Raw genomic sequence first — 18,725 nt, forward strand, 5'->3', positions numbered from 1 at the left:
CAATGGATACTTTTATTTGGTACAACGAGAAGTATGAAGCAATCACACTGAGTTCAGCAATTTCAGCATGTGTTCATTAAAGTCTCTGGAAAGACACCTTGGGAGTCTGCCTCCTCAAAAGACATATATTACCTGACAGTTTTGGGAAAAACAGTTATGGAGAGCTTATAGGCTCTGACTTACCTCTGAACTGTATGCACATGGTTCTTGCTGTGCTTTCTATCCACCATAATGACAAACCCGTCCTGTTGTGGAATCAAAACCACGGTAGGCATAGGATTAAAGTAATTGATGTGGTATGTATGTACTTCGCTGACTCAATTTTATTTTAAAATATTAATAAACTAACTCCATGTTGCCAGGCTACCTGACAGATCTGCCTGCATCTCTAACTTTATGCCAGATCAGGCTTTTTCTCTACTTTTCTAATTGGCATAGAACCAATGTCAAAGAGCATAGCTAGCACAAATGTTATACACAGAGAACATCTGCCCATCCATGATCCAAAACAAAGGTGTCTTGCTGTGTTTGGTAGACCCAGTTCTAACTCACATAGGACCATGGCCTCATAAGTGCCCTCTGGTAGTCTCCACAAGTTACAATCATTATCACTGAAAGACTTCAGGAATGACCAGCAAGCCAGGAAAGCTGAGCCTGTGGAAAGGGCTTAAACTACGTGTAGCATCCTTTTTACTCCAGTTTTGAGACTCTTTGTATCATGATAACTTATAATACAATTTCTATCCACTTTGGGGTATGCTACAGGCCCATAATATATTTTTTGCAGTCTGAAGTTGTATAATTATCTGTGACTGAGCTGGTATGGGGAGAGCTTGATATGCTTGCATGAGTAGCGAGTCATCCACTTGGATTTCAGTGAAGTACTCAATCAAGCATAACACAGTTTCATGAATCACTAAAGGGAGTGTAAGAGAACAAGGTGAAAGAGCCAGCTGCCCATGAACCCTGTTTTTATTATATGGTTGGAAGCCCGTTTGCACAAAGGTAGAATCTATCAAAAATAAAGCGCTTGGGGGAAAACTCTTAATGCTGGCCTTTACAATTTAACATGGTAAAAGTCACAAACCACAAAAACATTTAACTTACAGGTATGGTACTTGTTAAGAAGATGGCTGTTAATATATGTGGATGTACTTAATATACATTCATACATCTAATATATGTATGTATTACAAAGAAATTAGGTAGTAGTGTTAAGATTCAAGGCCAGCATGCTGAATAGCCCTATATTTAGATTTATTTTATGTTATATTGATTACCACATTGATGATGCAAAAATCATATATAACACTTAAATATTTTAATAATTTTTATATATTTGTTGACACTAATATTAAAACCATGTTTGTCTCCAGAAACAAGCCAGATTTCTGTCTTGTTTCTCCATTCCTTGCTTTATTACAATAATTTTGCCAGTTAGATTAAGTGAAAACATAGCTTATGCATTTCAGGCCAGACTTGTTTTAAATTATGACTACAAAAGCTGTCAGTGGTTAATGCACTAGGAGACATATAACTTGAATTATGGGTAGCAAAAGTCTAAATATTTTTAGAAAGGTTTAAAAAAAATTGTTTCCTTATGAAGTAACAAGAGGTAAATTCCCTGCTATTTTACGTATCTGTTAAAACAAAAGTGACTGTGTATCTTCAAAGACAAACATTCAGTTGGAAATGAAAACTCATAAGTTTAGTAGAAAGTTTAACCAATGTGCATCAGAACTGGAATAAATATTGCCTTCTGGGGCTATTACAGAAACACAGCATTGCTGGAGGGAGATTTATTCAAGTTAAAAAGTTCTCCTGTATGCACCAGCCCTGTGAAAAAGAAGTGTGAAAATGGGATCCTTTTAAAATGAAAAGTCCTGACGAAATACTCAAGTCAGTGGAAGGTGGCATAGGAATAACTGTGTAGGAGTAGACAAGGCAACTCCATTTTAACAAGACATCAAATATCATATTAGAACACCATAGCAGCATGGAATTCAAGTTCCCAATCCTGCTAATGTCTTAATATATTCAGCACAGTGTAACTGGCTTTTCTTTGCTGTGTGTCGTGGCTGAGAATACAACATCAGCATTAAGCAAATAATGGGAGTGTTGCTATGGGCTTCTGTGAGAGCAGCCCTTCGTTCAATGTGTTAAGGCATCATCCAAGTAATTTTCTTCTTGCCATCTTCAATTTGGCATAATACATTATCATAATAAAGGGAGCTGGGAGCAGCAAGACTTGATTAAGTGTCAAAATGCTCTCAGAAACTCAAAAAAATTCGAGTTTCAATGACAGTTCTTTGCTTTTCAAAGCAGACAGTATTCTTACAGGACAAAAGAAAAGTGGACAAGAAACAAGTCCGAATGCTGAAATTTAAAAATAAAAATACACAATAAGGTCCTTGAATTCCTGGTGAGCGCTGCAGGACTGGGAGGGATTGATACACCCATCTATACCCATTTGTACTGCTGGGACTTTGGTCAAGACTCAAAAGTGCATAGGGACTGGGTGTCGAGCTCCTGTTTATTTCAGTATTGCATTAGCTGAATGCAAGAGTTGGGGCATTCGCAAGTTCATACGTATTAAAAAATAATATTTTGCTCTAGAATTATTCAGACTTCTCTTGAAAGTGAAAATAATTATTCTTAATAACATTTTTGAAAATTACTTTATTTTTTAAACTCCATTTTGCTTATGAAAAAATAAAACTATATAGCAAAAATGACTTGCTGAAAGTTACATTCTTTTTTTTCTTTTTTTATCGTTGTGTCTCCTGAGGAATAGTAATATCCCCTATCTTCAAGCACCACTGGAAGGATAAATTAATTAATATTTGCAAAGAGCTTTGGAATGTTAAGCTGAAAGGTGCTAGATAAGTGTAAAGAATTATACTGTAAATTATGCATAAGCATTGTGAATGCTGCTTTTTCAGATGTGTCTGCTACAAAGATCACTCAGTAGTTCAGACATCTAAAACACGGATGAAGTAGGACTGTTTAAGAATTGATTAGTATACCTTTGGGGGTAAAAGAATGGCAGTCTGCAGCAATGCAGGAGACAACAGCTCCTATATCATGAGGAAAATGACATTTTGATACCATAAGAAGCTCCTTACGCCTTTGAAGTTGCGACTTAATTCAAAGTCAGTCAGTATTCTTTATTTTTCATATAATTATGAAAGAAGTTTCATGTCAATGAGTGCTTTTTTTAAAGTGAAAACAACCTAGATGTAGCAGATAAAAATCCAAGGAAAACACTCTCACTTCTCTCTTGCTTTCCCAGCCTCCTGAAAGAGGCTTAGGAAGCTTCTTAAGCAACTGTTCACAGTTGTATTGCTTTAAAACTAGGGCTGAATGTGAATCATAAAATATTTTATTCTTCGAAGGCACAGAGAAACAAGACAGCTAATGAGACAGAAATGACAAAAGAAGGAGCAAAATGTGCATCTGAGCAATTCATAATGGAGATTTGTACTATGGAAGTGGTCAAAGAGCTCTGGGTAGGAGGGAGAGGTTTTGTTTAAGTCCAGGTCTACGCAATTAGCAAACTGTTTCTAGAGAATCATGGGCTACTGATTAGACCAGACAGCCCAATCAGGCTGACTTCAATGCCTCTGTTGGCACTGCCTGGTACTAAAATAGGATTGAATGGTCCTTCCTGGTGTGGGATTTTTGTGCCATAGCAGGAAGCAAGGAACTGCAGGTCCATTGATTATTCCAGTAGCAATATAAATTTCAGTAAATAAACATCAAAAACTGAAATTATAACACAAATTAAGAACGAGGAAGATGAAGAGGTTTGCCAGTATTCTCTTTTCCAGGGCACTGGGTGGGTGAAAATGCCCAGCTGATCCTTGAAATACCTATTTCTTAATGAAATATCTGGATAATAGATGGCAAAAATTAAATTGTAAAGCATATGCCACCAAAACAAGAAAGAAAAAATCTCCAATTTAAAGGAATGCACAGCAGGGCTGTCTTGTTCCCTTGGCAACCTCAGTCTTTCCTCTACTGGCCATGAACTTTCTTCACCTCCCCAATTACCACATCGGCTGCTGCGCCTTCAGGGCTTCCATGTCCTGCCAGCTGAGTGGCACAAATTTGGTGTTTCTAGCACAGTCCTAATGGCTGTATTCAAGCTAATAACAAAAGGTGACCTACCATGCAAGTAGCAGAGTGTATGCAGTCTTGGAGGATTGTGGTGGTCTGAGCTGCAGCTAAAGCCTAGATTTGAGCAGGAGAATTAAATTTGTGAAGCTAAACTTTAAAGTGGGGAAGAAATACGAAACAAAGCAGAAGACAGACAGAATATTATAGCAAGAGTGTCAGGTTGAAACAAAATCTTTGCAGTGGAGTAACAGTTAGGTGAGAAAGGAGGAAACAACAGAAAATAATTCCACTGAGAATGTTGAAAAGAAAAATCCCTAGAAAGAATGGTGAGGAAGCTGGAAGAATGGCAGGAGTAAAAAAGTCTTATTCTTCATGTGATGATGTGTCACTCTACGATTTGAAAAAGAGCATGTGTCTTGTAGGCTCTTTTATTTCAAAAGCAAAGAGAGAAAGTCTCAGAAATGTGACCTTGCCTGTGAGGTTGCAGCAGCTCTGTGGCCTGCATGGAAGAGATCACCGAGCTGAGAGTGAATTTCTCGTTATGCCCTGCTGTGCCAAATAGCTTTCCACCAGCCTTACATCAACATTGGCAGTGTGCAACAACCCTTCAAATTTCTCATCTCCTACCTGTGGTGAGGTAGCTTCTTCAGAGGATTTTAAAGCCAGCCTAGAAAATGAGAAGCAGCCTGAGTCCTGGGTCAGCCTTTCATGAAAACCTTGTGTGATCTCCCTGGCAGAGGTGAGTACAGGTTATAAAATCATCTTGTAAGGGGATTTTGAACACAGCAGCACTTCCAACTCAGGAGACTCAAATTAGTGCCTAAATAAGAAGTTAGGTTCTTTCTTTCAGAGATTCCAAGCAAAGACAAGGTGGTGAAGCATTATGTTCCTGACAACAAAGCCAGTGATATTTAGTTTGTTAAAGGGATGATGTCCACTTCCTTGAGTCAAATTCAAAGTATCAAACTTTAGCAAATAATTAAATGTTTTCAATGTGACTACTGTAAGAGTAAAAAGAAAAAATGTGCAATAATATTTTGCCATGGCCTTTTCAAAAGAGAAAATAATTTGTCTTCAGATCAAATGGTCATATTATGTTAAAAATTTGCATAATGAAAGTGACCTGAAGGACTTTAAAAGAGAAACAATGACTATGCAGGAAGTTCTTTCAAAAGTCCTTGGAAAGCAATTGGTGTATAAAGAACTAATTCCTCTCATTTTATTTCCCTTTATGAATGGGATCTTTTGGATTAAATCTAACTGGGCTAGACTAGATCAAATACTAGGTAGAAATACTATTTCACTGTATCATCTACAAATAAAAATTGGTTGAAAAAATTAGAATTATCACTAGCATGCTTTAGTATGATGCCAGATTGTTTTTTTTTTTTTTTAATTGTACATAGAAAATTACCTACATTACTGAACTTGTTAAGAAATTACAAGCAGATGCAGACAGAGTGAGAAAGACAGTTTTTTCTGTTGTGGCACATACTTCATTGGCCTTAAACTGCAATTTGTTATTGGAGATATGTATGTGTGCTGGAAAATCACATCCCCTTGCCACTAATTTACACAGGAATTTGATATTAATTTTTCATGCAATGCCAAATTCCTTTTTGTGCTCATAAGCTATTAGGCCATATGCCACACATTATTTTGCCAGGTGTTAACATGGTACAGACAAATTACATGCCCCCTAAAATATCTGAGGGATTTTGAGAGACAAAAGTGAAGGAAGAATGCAGGATGAAAATAAAAACCTTTGTAAATAACTTGCAAAGACTTGACTAGACTTAAAAAATAGTTCTTATGACTTTTCAGTAAGAACCACCATGTTTATCTTAATCCATAGACTGAAAAAGATACAGCAGATGTATAGTGTTGATGAAAGATCTAATTTGACCTAACTTGTCCAACAAAGTTCTCAACTTACCAGCTTTGTTTAAAAAAATCCATCTTTAAATACTTGAAGTGAAAAGTGTAGCAGAAAAGATAGTCCAAATAGATTGCATTGGCACAGTAAATTGGTATAGTCTCTTCTCCTATCTTGTGGGTTTACCTATTTAGCATTACTGATGATTCACTTGTGAGAGAGAGGGAAGTCAATTAAATAGGTCTGCTATGTGTTAGAAATGATGCGCAGTTCAGAAGTCTATGACCAGTGCTAAAGAGTGACTGTCAGATCCCCCATTGTTATATAATTTCTAAATAGCAATGTCAAGAAAATTATTGTTTAATTCTTCTCTGCCTGTAGGTCAAATATAACTATGCACATAAATCCAGAGGCAGTGATAAAAAAGTGCCACACCTCTATTATTTCCTCTTAACCATCTGACCATTTGAAACTCATGCATATTTGCATGAGGCCTTTTAAAGATACTAAGATGAGCCCTATAGTATATCCTTAAAACAGGAAAACATGCATACAACTGGTAACAGAAACACAAACCATCAGCAGAGGTGTTAAATTGTCCACTCATTTGAACAGATTTGCATCCTGCTTTAGTACCTCGCCTAATCTGAAATTATTGTATTCATTAGCATACAATAATTTAGTTGTAGCATGCTGTGTTTGCCTGCCACTAAAAAGCCAGAGACCTACTCCAGGAGCAAATAATCATTAGGGCACTGATTCCCTGTTCACTTAGTAAAGTCTGCTGTCAGGTTTGAATCACTTTGTCTCCAGGCAAATATTAGCAGTTAAAGGTAATATTCACAGCACTGTCTGAGATGCAAGCAATAACTACTTAACAGTGGGGACTCTCTTCAGCTCAGACCTCTGATAATTATTCTGTGCATGTGCCTGCCCAGTCTCACCAGGTTCCCCCTTCTTTCCCCACTATTAGTTCAGCAGGGTTACTTTCAGTGCCATTATGAAGGCTAAAGGACACTAAATACCTCCTTTATATCATTGGCCATACTGGTATATTACCAGCTGCTTCAACATTCTTCGGGCTGTTACGCTGGGCAAAATGCTGGGCAAACTGCTTCAGCTCAAGCAGAGGTTATGCCTATGATGCCATTTTTTCTGTATGAAATTCTGTACTCCACATCATTCTACGGCCTTCTGGGTTTCCTTCTGGGAATACCCATACAAAAGAAGTTTCCCATTCCGTGAACCTGTTTGTCATCCTTGTGAGCACTGCTTCACAAAAGCTCCTCTGTGGGGTCCGAATGAGTACTGCTATAAATGAGTAACAAGTTGCACTGCCAGACCCTAGAAATTACAGCAGTAGTACAGAAAAGTGCTTTACAAAAATACTTATCACCTGATGCTTTTTGCTCTTGCACAGAAATTGCAGGTGAAGGTTGATGCAGCAGATGGTATTAAACAATAGTTACCAGATAATAGAGAAATCAGCAATGGCATTTATTTACTAGGAGTCACAGAGGAGAAAATACATTAAAATCTGGGCCCGAGTTCAAGCCAATTTTTACATGGAATTTGGCAGTGTTTTACATGATAAGAGGCTGCCACGGCAGGTGAACCCAAGAAGAGAGTTCTTTCCACAGGCACAGCTTGGGCAGTGGCATGGCTCAGCCCCTTTACCAGGCCTGCCTTCTTGTTCTGTGCTCACATGTGAAGTCTGGTTCAGACCTGGCAGCAGATGGTATCACCTTCACTATATCTCCAAGGGGAACAGGCACCACAGAAACTTTGTGAAATTAGACAAGAGCACCACAAGGTAGACAGGGAAAAAATGGATATAAAACCTGGCCAAGATTAGATCTGTTAAGTTAGCTGAGTATTATCAATCAGTGGAAGTGATTTTCCTGGGAATTCAAGAAAGCATGAGAGGACAGCTCACTTCAAATTGTCTTTTCTTTTTCTGGCACTGCGAGTAGCAGCAGAAGTGCTATTTTTGTGGTGTGAGGTTCAAATCTTTCTCCTGCTGGCAAGAACTTAGAGAAGAAAAGTATGTCAATATTCTCTATCCTTTCTTACTCGAACCTGAATAGCTATTTCCCATCATTCTTTCTACCTTTAATCTCTCAATCTAATTAAAAAATCTATAAAATGATAGATAGTTTTAGATGAAGAATAATTTACCAAAGAGAGTCCCATTGCTTTCAAAGAAGACTTGGTACTTTTCTTTGCAGTGCTGTTTTGATCTCAAATATGTACTTCATGAATCATGAGTATATTACTTATTGGGCAAAATCCCAACTGATTTTGAGTAGGATTTCAAGAAGATCACTGGAAAAAAGAGGACTAGATAATGTCGAAGTTCTCTGCAAAGAATGAAAAGTGCTTCTCCCATATTTCATGTTTTAAATTATGATAAAAATAACCATATGTCACATTATATAGCCTTTATTCAAAAGACCAAATTTTTCTGGGAAATCTCTATGCTTTGACTTTGGTAAGGTCACCATAGGTATATGTCAAGGTACAATTTGTGCTGTAATATCTACCGCTGATTTTTTCCAGTGCATTTAATATAATTAGGTTTAGTGTTGCAATATCTTATTATCAGCAAGATGTCACAGGGGCCTAGATCCCCATGCCCTTATGTAGTGCAAACAGAATAGATGCATTGACACTTGTTTTAAAAGTAAGGCACAATCAGCTGTGACAGCAAATACAAACATTTAAGCTGAGCCTTAGGATGATGCATCAGCATGATTAGTTCTGAACATGAAATTCATGAATCTCAATAAATTTCTTTAGTAAAAGACCTTTTTGGTACGTCATGACTTTTAGGCATTTTTGTTGAGAAAAAAATCCATTATTTAATAGATACTGCTATTGTATTATTGGCATCTGGAATTCATCTCCAAAAATTTAGTGATCAGTAGATGCCAATGTCTGAATTAAAAGTAAAGGTGCATTTTTTGTTGTTCAACACCTCCTATTCTCAGAAAACATTTGGCAAATAGGGTACCCATTGTTGATGTTATCCCATTTCTGTCACTACATAAAATTATGCATATATTACAAACCATATTGTCTAAGCTGGTTCCACAACTAAGAAAACATATTTCCTGAAGTCAATGGGGCAGAAATTCTGAAATATAAAGTTTTGTGCTTTAGGAGATAAGACAGCCAACATCTGGCATTCTGTTAGGTGGTTTTTCTGTGTGTGGTTTCTTGTTATTCTCTGGTATTGCCTGTACTGCTGACAGCCAGATTGGCTATGTGGACTGGAACAAACAATTCTTCTGTTCTGCTTCGAGAATTCCTTTGTTCTTTGGAGAATCTTATGCTTGTCTTAGATGTCCCATATCTGACATTGCACCTATCACTAAACTGCCTTTTTACCTCTCAGACTCTTTACTGGTGATGGTCATGTTGGAAATCTTTCTGAAGGGACATGCTCTAAATAGTACAATATTACGGTATCCCGCAGTGGTAGTAGGGAGGAGAAGAGAGATCCACCAGGCAGGAATTGTGCAGCAAGATTGATTTATTTAATTATTTTACAAACTCTTTTATAGACTTTTTTCTTCATAGTATAATTGATAAAAGTATCAGCCACCCATTGGGGTGATTGGCTAAAATCCTAAAACATCCATTGTCAAAATATTTTTCTACTGTACCATAGACAAAGCTCTGCAAGGTCACAGGTGTTCATAGTTTATAGAACTCTGCTACTGTCTTCCTGAGAGAGAAAAGTATCTCACGGAACTGGAAAGAAGCAAGAAAAATTCTTGCTAGCAGCAATATTGTATCCACAGTACAAAATAGTACAATTTGTTTCATGTAAAGCATTACTGCAGGGGCTGGCCCGTAACCAAACTGAGATTTAGTTTCCACCCTGCTTTTTGAAAGCAGTACTTCAGTCCTTCATTGGGTAAATTATTCAGCCATGCCTACTCATTGTCTTTCATTCCTCATGCAGGAAAGCTACTTTTGCCTCTTTCTACATTATTCAAACAGCTTTTTTTCCTTTGTCTTCTGGTGTTTGGGTTCTTTGTTTGTTTGTTTGTTTGTTTTGTTGTTGTTGTTTTGGGTTTTTGGGTTTTTTTTTTTGAGGTGCTGGTGATGTTTGGGTTTGGGTTTGTTTGGGTTTGGGGTTTTTTTGTTTTATTTTGCTTTGTTGTAACTGGTATCTGGGGTAAGGAAGAACATTACATGCCTGTGCCTTAACAGATTCAGTACCACTCTCCAAAAAACTTTGCTCAGGTGACCTGCAGAGGCCAAGAGCAAATCAACATTCATTGCCAAAAGAGCCTGCCCCTGAAACCTGAACATTTCTGACTTCAGAAATACTTAGCGTTTAAGCAACACTCCCTGAGAAGACTCTTGCTAAAACTAGGGGTGGAAAGATGATGGAGTAAGGCATGATTTTCATAAGAGTGGTACTTGATCTCAGTCTGTATGTTAGCAGCAATAAGAGGAAAGAGATATTCATAAAAAGAACATGCAGCTGAGAAATCCTTTGTGTGAACCGAGTTGCTAAGTGGGTTTCAGAAGTAATTTTTTGTGAAGCTGAAAAATAAGAATCTAGCAAAGGGCAGTTTTGTTTTCAATGGGTTGACTATTCAATAAGGCAGAAGCAGTGTGAGGAACAAGAATCACTTTTAGGCAGTGAAAATTTTGAGGCAGAGATAATTTTGTCTTTGAGTGGGGAGAAAATAGAGAACAGGAGGGAACAAGAAACTGGATGTGATCTTTGGTGCACTATGAGGAGAGGAGAAGTAATAATACAGAGGTTAGTATGGTATGGACATTTTTATATATTAATTCAAGATGTTGGGAGAGATGAATATTTGCCAGTTTTGCACTGACATTTGAAAAAGTCTGGCGGAGGGTTTGCCTGAACAGGAGGATGCTACTGGTTGCTCCTTGCATGTTATTCAGAACATCTCTTTGTTCCTTAAATAATTGACTGGGCAATTTTGAGGGGAAGGAAATATTACCTTTTGACTTCAGTCTATTTTATTACTTCAATCCTGAAGACACTTGTTGGGGAAAATCTGAAAATTTTATATGGTTGTGGGCCATACCGGAATTAGTTGGAAATCCTATAATGTAAGCCTGGGCTTTTGTAAGTAATCAAATCAAGTAATTCTGATATTCCAATGATAAATTTGACGTAGGGTCCTGTAAAATACTACATTTACCAACATGTAGTAAACTTTCACAGAAGACTTGGAAGGTTCTGTAAAACATACATAATTTTTATATGCAAGCGTTGACATTGAAAAGTATCGAAATTATTTTGGAAGTTTGGATTAAAACATGGAATATTCTTGAAACAGAGCAAGTTTCTAAAATCAGTGAGGAGAATCAGTAAGGACATATGGAAATAAATTCACACAACTGAGTAATCAAATTTAAGAACACACTTAGATTGGGTTCATCAGGGAGTGTGTAAAGATTAAAGTACAAATAAACTAGGGAGGATTATCACAGTAAGTCAAACTTGCTGGGAATGCCTGTATATATACAGTGCTGCTTTGGCTTTACATGAAATAACACCCACATTTTGGGATGCTGCATTTCAAAGAGAATAGAAATCTGCAGAAAATCAAAAGAAGAGAAGAAAGCTTAAGATACTTAAAATCTTGATCCATGATGGAGGGATAAGAGAGCAAAACAATATGAAAATGTGAATACCCTAAAAAATTAATTGCAACCCCCTCAAAATACAAATACTACAATTTTAGAGGAAGGAAAACTTATGTCACAAGATAGTATCTTTTTTTAGGAGACGTGGAAGGGAGTTGTGCCCTGGCATGGGAGAATTTGATTAAGTAATAGAGGATGGCTAGTAATTATTTGTGGCAGAAGCAGCAATCTCAAGGAAGCTGACTAAAATTAACTCACTTGAAATATCCGCTGCCAGTCCTGGGACTATAAAGGAATATTTGCCTCAGTTCTACCATAACTCAGGAAGACAAACTACTACAGATGACTCACTTGAAATCTCTTCCCACTGTAATAATTCACAGAAAACTATTCCAGAATATTTACCTATTTAACAAAATCCTAGACTGAAAATACCAACCTGTGCCTCAAGTTCTTCAGAGTGTAAGTTCTATTAATTTAAAGTATTTAAAATCCTTAAGGACCAAACCGATATACATCAAGGTTTTAAAAAGCAGACGGTAATGGTAAAAAATCCTGATTTTTCTACTCCACTCCCTATTAGTCAGATTTTCCCTTCTAATGTAATGCAACATCTGGTTCTAATTCCAAAGTAGACCAGACTATTGTGGAATCATAGCAGATGTAGTATTTTGGTACAGATTACTTTTTACATGATTTAATAAATTCCTGGAGTGGCATTTGTGACACTTTATTAGGTAGGAAATAGATATAATCTGAAACAACAGAATTGCAGCAAAATTATTTTAAGCTTAATGTGAATAGAAAATCCAAATAAAGTGATGAGAGTCCAAAGTCATTCAGGAAATTAATAGGCAACCAAGAGGTAAGGCAGATCTCTCAAAATCAATCCATTATTTTATTAATGCATACCAAATGTGTTCAGTTCTTTCCCACTGAGAGAGGAATTGTGAAGAAATGACAGGACTACTTACATAAGGCTTGTCTCTCTTATTACTCATTAGGCAATAATTTTTAGAAGTATAGCAATAAAATTGTATAAATAGGGTTAGACTCAGAAACTATCTTAAGCCCCAAATCATAGAATCACAGCACCTTAAGGAGTTGAAATGGACCTTAAAATCACCTAGTCCCAACACCCTCTGCCATGGACACAGACGAATGTGGGAATCAGGCATAATTTAGTTGCCTTTATCCAGAATATAAGTATTCCAACTCCTTTTTTGACTGTCTTGAAAGTATCAGAAGTCTCAAGGTGCTACAGGTTTTGAGCTTGATTTTCTTATAAATTGTACTTTTGAAATCCTAGCTTTTACTGAGCTGAGTAGCACTGTGACTGTCATATGATTGTACACAGCTAAGAGCTGCTAACCCTCATTTGGGGAACTAAGCACACCCCATGCTCTTTTCAAAATACACAGGCTGTCTTTTTTCTTTCAAAACTTCCTTGGAATAGTATGCACCTTCTCCACTGCATTATAAAAATCAGTATTACTAAAACTTTGGAGAATGATTCCTCTGAGAATTCTTTCATGTTCCTTCCAGAAGGCAGCTGTCATGGAATTGAATGGAAAGAACCAGTGTTAAGGAGCATGGTTTAGTATACAAATAGGTAAAGCATGTGGCTAAGAGAGAGGGTATGTGTTTCCATTGCTCTTTAAAGTCTGTTCACATTATTGGAGTAAAACATCTTTTGGAAAAAAACTAAATCATTATTAGGAGAATGCTAAAAAATTATCAAACAGCCAAAACCAACCAAATCCTCTTCAGTGAAGGAAGTGGGTACCCCTAAGGAGAAAGTCAGAGTTATGCATTCCAAATATGCAGTGATATCTTTTTGCACATTTTTAGAATCACCTTTGAGTTTTCGTATTCTTTAACTGAAGAGGACGGTACAGCTACACAGGCAGGTAATATAAATCATGCAGGTCCTTGCTCAGTGTTTCCTGCTTTGACTTCTCTTGGAGATGCTGCTGGCCAAGCCTACATGTGGGAGAATATTCAGGAATAATCCCTTCTTCAGGAGGAGACCGGGCTGTGCCTGCAGATCCTGTCTTTGCTGTCCTTACAGAAGGATCACTGATGGATGAAAAGTGCTTACCCAAAAGGAGGTTTGTCACATATATCCCTGAATCCAAACCATGCTCTGATCTGTCATTCTCCCGGAGTACTGTCTCTGCTCCATGCTCAGCTTAAGGGCCCACCTTCAACAATATTTTTAGATTTTTATTTCCTAACTCCTCTTTAACTTCTCTATTCAACAGTATGTGAAATTAGGAATTTAAATGTGAGTTAAGGGACCATGTATTTTCAATTTGTAGCTGAATGTCAATGTAGCTCTTAACTTTCAGATGCACAAGGCTTTTGTAGCACTGATCCATTTGAGTTTTTCTTCATATCAGGTATCTGTTCTGAATTAATTCTGGAATATTCTGAAAATTAAAATATTTCTTCAAAGACCCTGCAACTCTTTTATTCTACATATTGATAGACTACAATTCATTTTCTCTTTGGATTTTCAAAATATTTTCATATCACTGAGCAGAAGTCCTATAAGAATTTTAATTAAAAGTATAATATTTTACAGCTTTTTATACTGTTAAGGATTCTTCTCTAGAAGAGATCAGTTTTCTTGTCATTTACAGTATGTATGAGAAAAAGAGCGAAATAGTTGCCTATTTTGGTGATTGCCTAATAAATAAAAATTTTGGATAGAAATTTCATCCTAAATTAAAAAATAACAATGGAAGTTCAGAATTCATAAAAATTGGTGTTAATATTAAAGAATAATGACATGTTCAAATAAAGGGTGTCAATGAATTATTTAAAAAGAGTAACTAAGTAAAATCTTTCAAGCCAAAAGTATTTATTACCTTTAGTGCCTGACTGACACACAGGAAGGTTGATGTGTATTTGAATGTAAGATTCAAGATGTGAGAAGAAAGGAATTCTAATATCAAAGCTATTCCATAGGCAAAGGAGTAAATGTATTGTTTTTCTCAAAATATTTGTTTCATTAAGGTAGCACAAAAGCAGTATCTTCTTTTAGCTTCAAAGTTTAGTTTTTATAGTCTTCAAAACAATTTTTAGTAGTCAGAATGGTGAGCATCAATTCTCTCACTGAAACTGAGTTGATAATAATGTAATTCTCCAGTTTAGTCAGCCACCCCAGTCCCAGTATTTCATTTTTTTTTACTAAATTATAGGTTTGAGATAGAGACAAAGCCATCTCCCAAATCTAATTTCCTTCTGAGCTCATAGATAACTAAAGACCTAGATACTTGTAGGATAACACCCAAATCTTAAAATCCCTAATCATTACTAATGGAATTTTTCCCCTCAACTGCCCTGTGGATAGGAAAATAATATCCATAGCAAGTAAGGAATCAGGCAAAATAAGTGACATACCCAAATTTATGAAGAAAGCCAGATGCCTTGGAATATAAAAACCTTGGAATATAAACACCCTTTCTGCAGGTTGCTCTTTCTTCCTTGGAATATTTTGTGGTGTTCCTATGAAAACACTGTACAAAAAGGTATTTAAATTCTTGGATTTAAATTGCACAGCAGCTATCATGCCTGTTTTACGTTTCACTCAACCTCATCTCTGGCTAAAAATGCTTCTGATTTCTTCTTATCAAATATTTCTTAGCCATTAGGTTTCCCCTTTCAAACTTGTTGGTCTAAGAACCACAGGTGACACTGCACCTCCACTATTGCGCTCGGTTCTGGGCCTTTCACTACAAGAAAGACATTGAGGTGCTGGAGAGTGTCCAGAGAAGGGCAATGAAGTTGGTGAAGGGTCTACAGAACAAGTCCAAAGAGGAGCAGCTGAGGAACCTGGAGGTGCTTAGCCTGGAGAAAAGGAGGCTCAGGGGATACCTTATCACTTTCTACAAGTACCTGAAAAGAAGTAAGTCTCTTCTCCCAAGTAACAAGCGACAGGTTGAGAGGAAGCAGCCTCAAATTGCTCCAGAGTAGCTTTAGATTCATTAGTAGGAAATATTTATTCATGGAAAGGGTTGTCATTGGAACAGGCTGCCTAGAGAAGTGATGGAGTCACCATTCCCTGGAAGTATTTAAAGGATGTGTAGGCATGGTGTTTAGGGACATGGTTTAGTGGTGGACTTGGCCATGCTAGGTTAACAGCTGGACTCAATGATCTTAAGAACTTTTTCTAGCTTAAATGATTCCATAATTCTATAATTTTCTTTGTCCACTAATGCATTTTTTAAACTTATGTCCTAGTCATTTAGTTGGTATAGTTTTGATGCCAAAAATCACATAGTGCCATTTTTTGTATGGCATTTTGCAAAAAATTATGATAGGTGATAGTATTAGCACTTTTTCTTGCTGCAACATCTATCAACAAGAAATACATATAAGTCACAGGAATAATCAGACAATCAAGGCATAGCTGAATGCCTCATGCTGAAAAGTGACTTTTATAAATACTGCCACCTGGAAAATAAATCAGTTGAAACTATCACAGCTGATCTCTCCAATCCAACTAATCCGTCATTCTTTCTGGCCTATTATATTACATTCCAATAAGGTGTCAATTTGTTACTGTGCAAATGCACCTGCTAGGAGTGATGTCTTGTTTGGAGATGAACTAAACCACATTAGAATGGGGTGAAATCTGATTAAAAGGTGACTCTACACAATTTTCCAGTAGTCGCTATTTACTACATGACTCTTATCTCAGCCTGCTAGCAATTTAGAGCAGTTTTCTTTGGTTAAGGGCATGAGAGATCACTGTCAGACTCCAAAACCTTCACACCAGATTTTCACCTACCACCTAGCATAGCTCCTTCATTCTGCTTCGAAAAAGAAAGATATGCAAGAAACCAGAGCTCTCTTTCAGTCATGAAATATTTTACCTCTGAGAGGTAACGTCTCATTCTAGACTGTAATTAACAAAGTGGAAGGTATGAAATCCCAAGAGCTATGAGGAAAATAACCAACTGTCTTTGCTATATAATATAATTTTCTACATTCACTTGTCAGTTTTTAAAATGAGACGAAAGAAATAAAAGAGCAAGTGAGTTTTGTGATAAAAACAGAAGCATGGTTTTTAAAAGCATTTTATAAAAAAAGGCTACACTACAATTACTTTGCAAAATTTTATTAAATTTGCTATTTCTACTCCCTATGCTGGCACACTTTTGATCTGACATAGCTCTGCTGAAGAAAGGAGTCATAATTAGTGAACATGAAATGAACTCTCCTGCCTTTGAATAATTGTATAACACAAGCAGTTGTAGATTACACAAATCTACAAGTTCAGTTTGATAAAAACATGAGCAGGAGAGAAATATTTAATGAGGTTATTTGCTAGACCAATAAGTATCAATGTGTCAGACAACTCCTGGAAATAAATGTGTCTAGGAGGGGTGTAAAATTCCAGACATCACTTTAGGCTACTTACCCATGTCATTATTACCGGCCAGGAAATTTTAAGCTGGGATGTCCTGACTGTTATTTAAATCTTTTATTATTATTTTTGAGAGTTTGCCTTGTCCTTGAAAGGAAACTAAGTCAGAATTAGGTAAAAATGAAATTAGAAGTTTAATATAATTTAGAGTGTCAGGAAAAGGTTTTATAGGGATGTGGGCATAACAGAAATTTTTTACTAAGATTTCTCCTTTGTTACCTCAGGGTCAGGGTCACTCTCACCCACTCAGTGGGGAAATCCTGATTTCTAATAGCCATGTAGGTGGTTGCAATATTTTAAGCATCACAAGTAAGCCTTTAAAGCCAATAAAAGCATAGCACTAAGTACCATGTCCAGTCATTTCATTAAGACTTCCAGGGATAATGACTCCACCACCTCCCTGCACAGTTGTTTCCAGTGCTTAACCACCCTTTCAGTGAGGAAAATCTTCCTGATGTCCAACCTGAACCTTCCCTGATGCAGCTTGAGGCCATGTCCTCTTGTCATGCCACCTGTTACCTGGGAGAAGATGCTGACCCACACCTGGCTGTATCTTCAGACAGTTGTAGAGAGTGATAAGGTCCCCCCTGAGCCTCCTTTTCTCCTGGCTAAACAACCCCACTTCCTTCAGCAATGTCTCATCAGATTTGTGCGCCAGACCCTTCAACAGTTTCACTGCCCTTCTCTGGACATGCTCTAGCACCTCAGTGTCTTTCTTACACTGAGAGGCCCAGAAGTGGGCACAGCACTTGAGGTGTGGCCTCACCAGCACTGAGTACAGAGGGACAATCCCTGCCCTAGCCCTGTTGGCCACAGTTCTTTTTGATCCAATCCAGGATGCCATTGGCTTCTTGGTCACTTCAGCTGCCAATTCTGGTGAGCCCCAAAGCAGAACAATCTCAAAGGGTATTCAGAATTAGGTGTTCAAAAGTTTATTTCAGTTTGACTTGTGCACAGCTATGACTAGCTGCTGCAAGTGGTTTAAAGCCAGAGTAGGTACTAGCATCCCATACCTCAATCACGATATATCAATTTCCTATGATATGTTCTCTATTGTCTTAATATAACATCCTTTAAATGCACATGCTTAAAAAAAAAGCCAAAAAATGCAGCAATGAATGTGACATAGGAGGGAAAAGATTATTTTACTATGAGCTGTGAAGAAAAATCTTCTCTCCTTGATGGTTCTCAAGAGACATGTTCATCTCAATGAACCTGTTTGTTGCTTTTACCTGGTTGTGGAAGTTTCTAAGATAAATTCATCATGATCTCAGAAGAGTTTCAGCTGTTATATATATAGTGCTTACAAATTCAATCCTCTAGAATTATTAATAATTATTACAAAATCTCTGTGTTCTATCACTGGAATATTCTCACAAACACTATGTTTAAAGGCACCCATTATACCACTATTTTTCAGAGAGGGAATGGAAGCCTATCCAAATTGAAGGATATCTTCAGAACCAGTTTACCCAATCTGTAGGTGTCTTCAACACCAGAGTAAATTGGAGTTAGACAGTAAAGAACAGTCTGAGCTCCTTGCCTTATTGACAGTTTACTCAGACTTTCACTTAAATATCAATGTTTTTACAGGTATAACATAAGAATCTCTTCATCAACAGAACTATTTCTAATTCATCGTTATTCACT

The sequence above is a fragment of the Aphelocoma coerulescens genome, chromosome 1A (genome assembly GCF_041296385.1).
Source record: "Aphelocoma coerulescens isolate FSJ_1873_10779 chromosome 1A, UR_Acoe_1.0, whole genome shotgun sequence".
NCBI classification, from domain to species: Eukaryota; Metazoa; Chordata; class Aves; order Passeriformes; family Corvidae; genus Aphelocoma; species Aphelocoma coerulescens.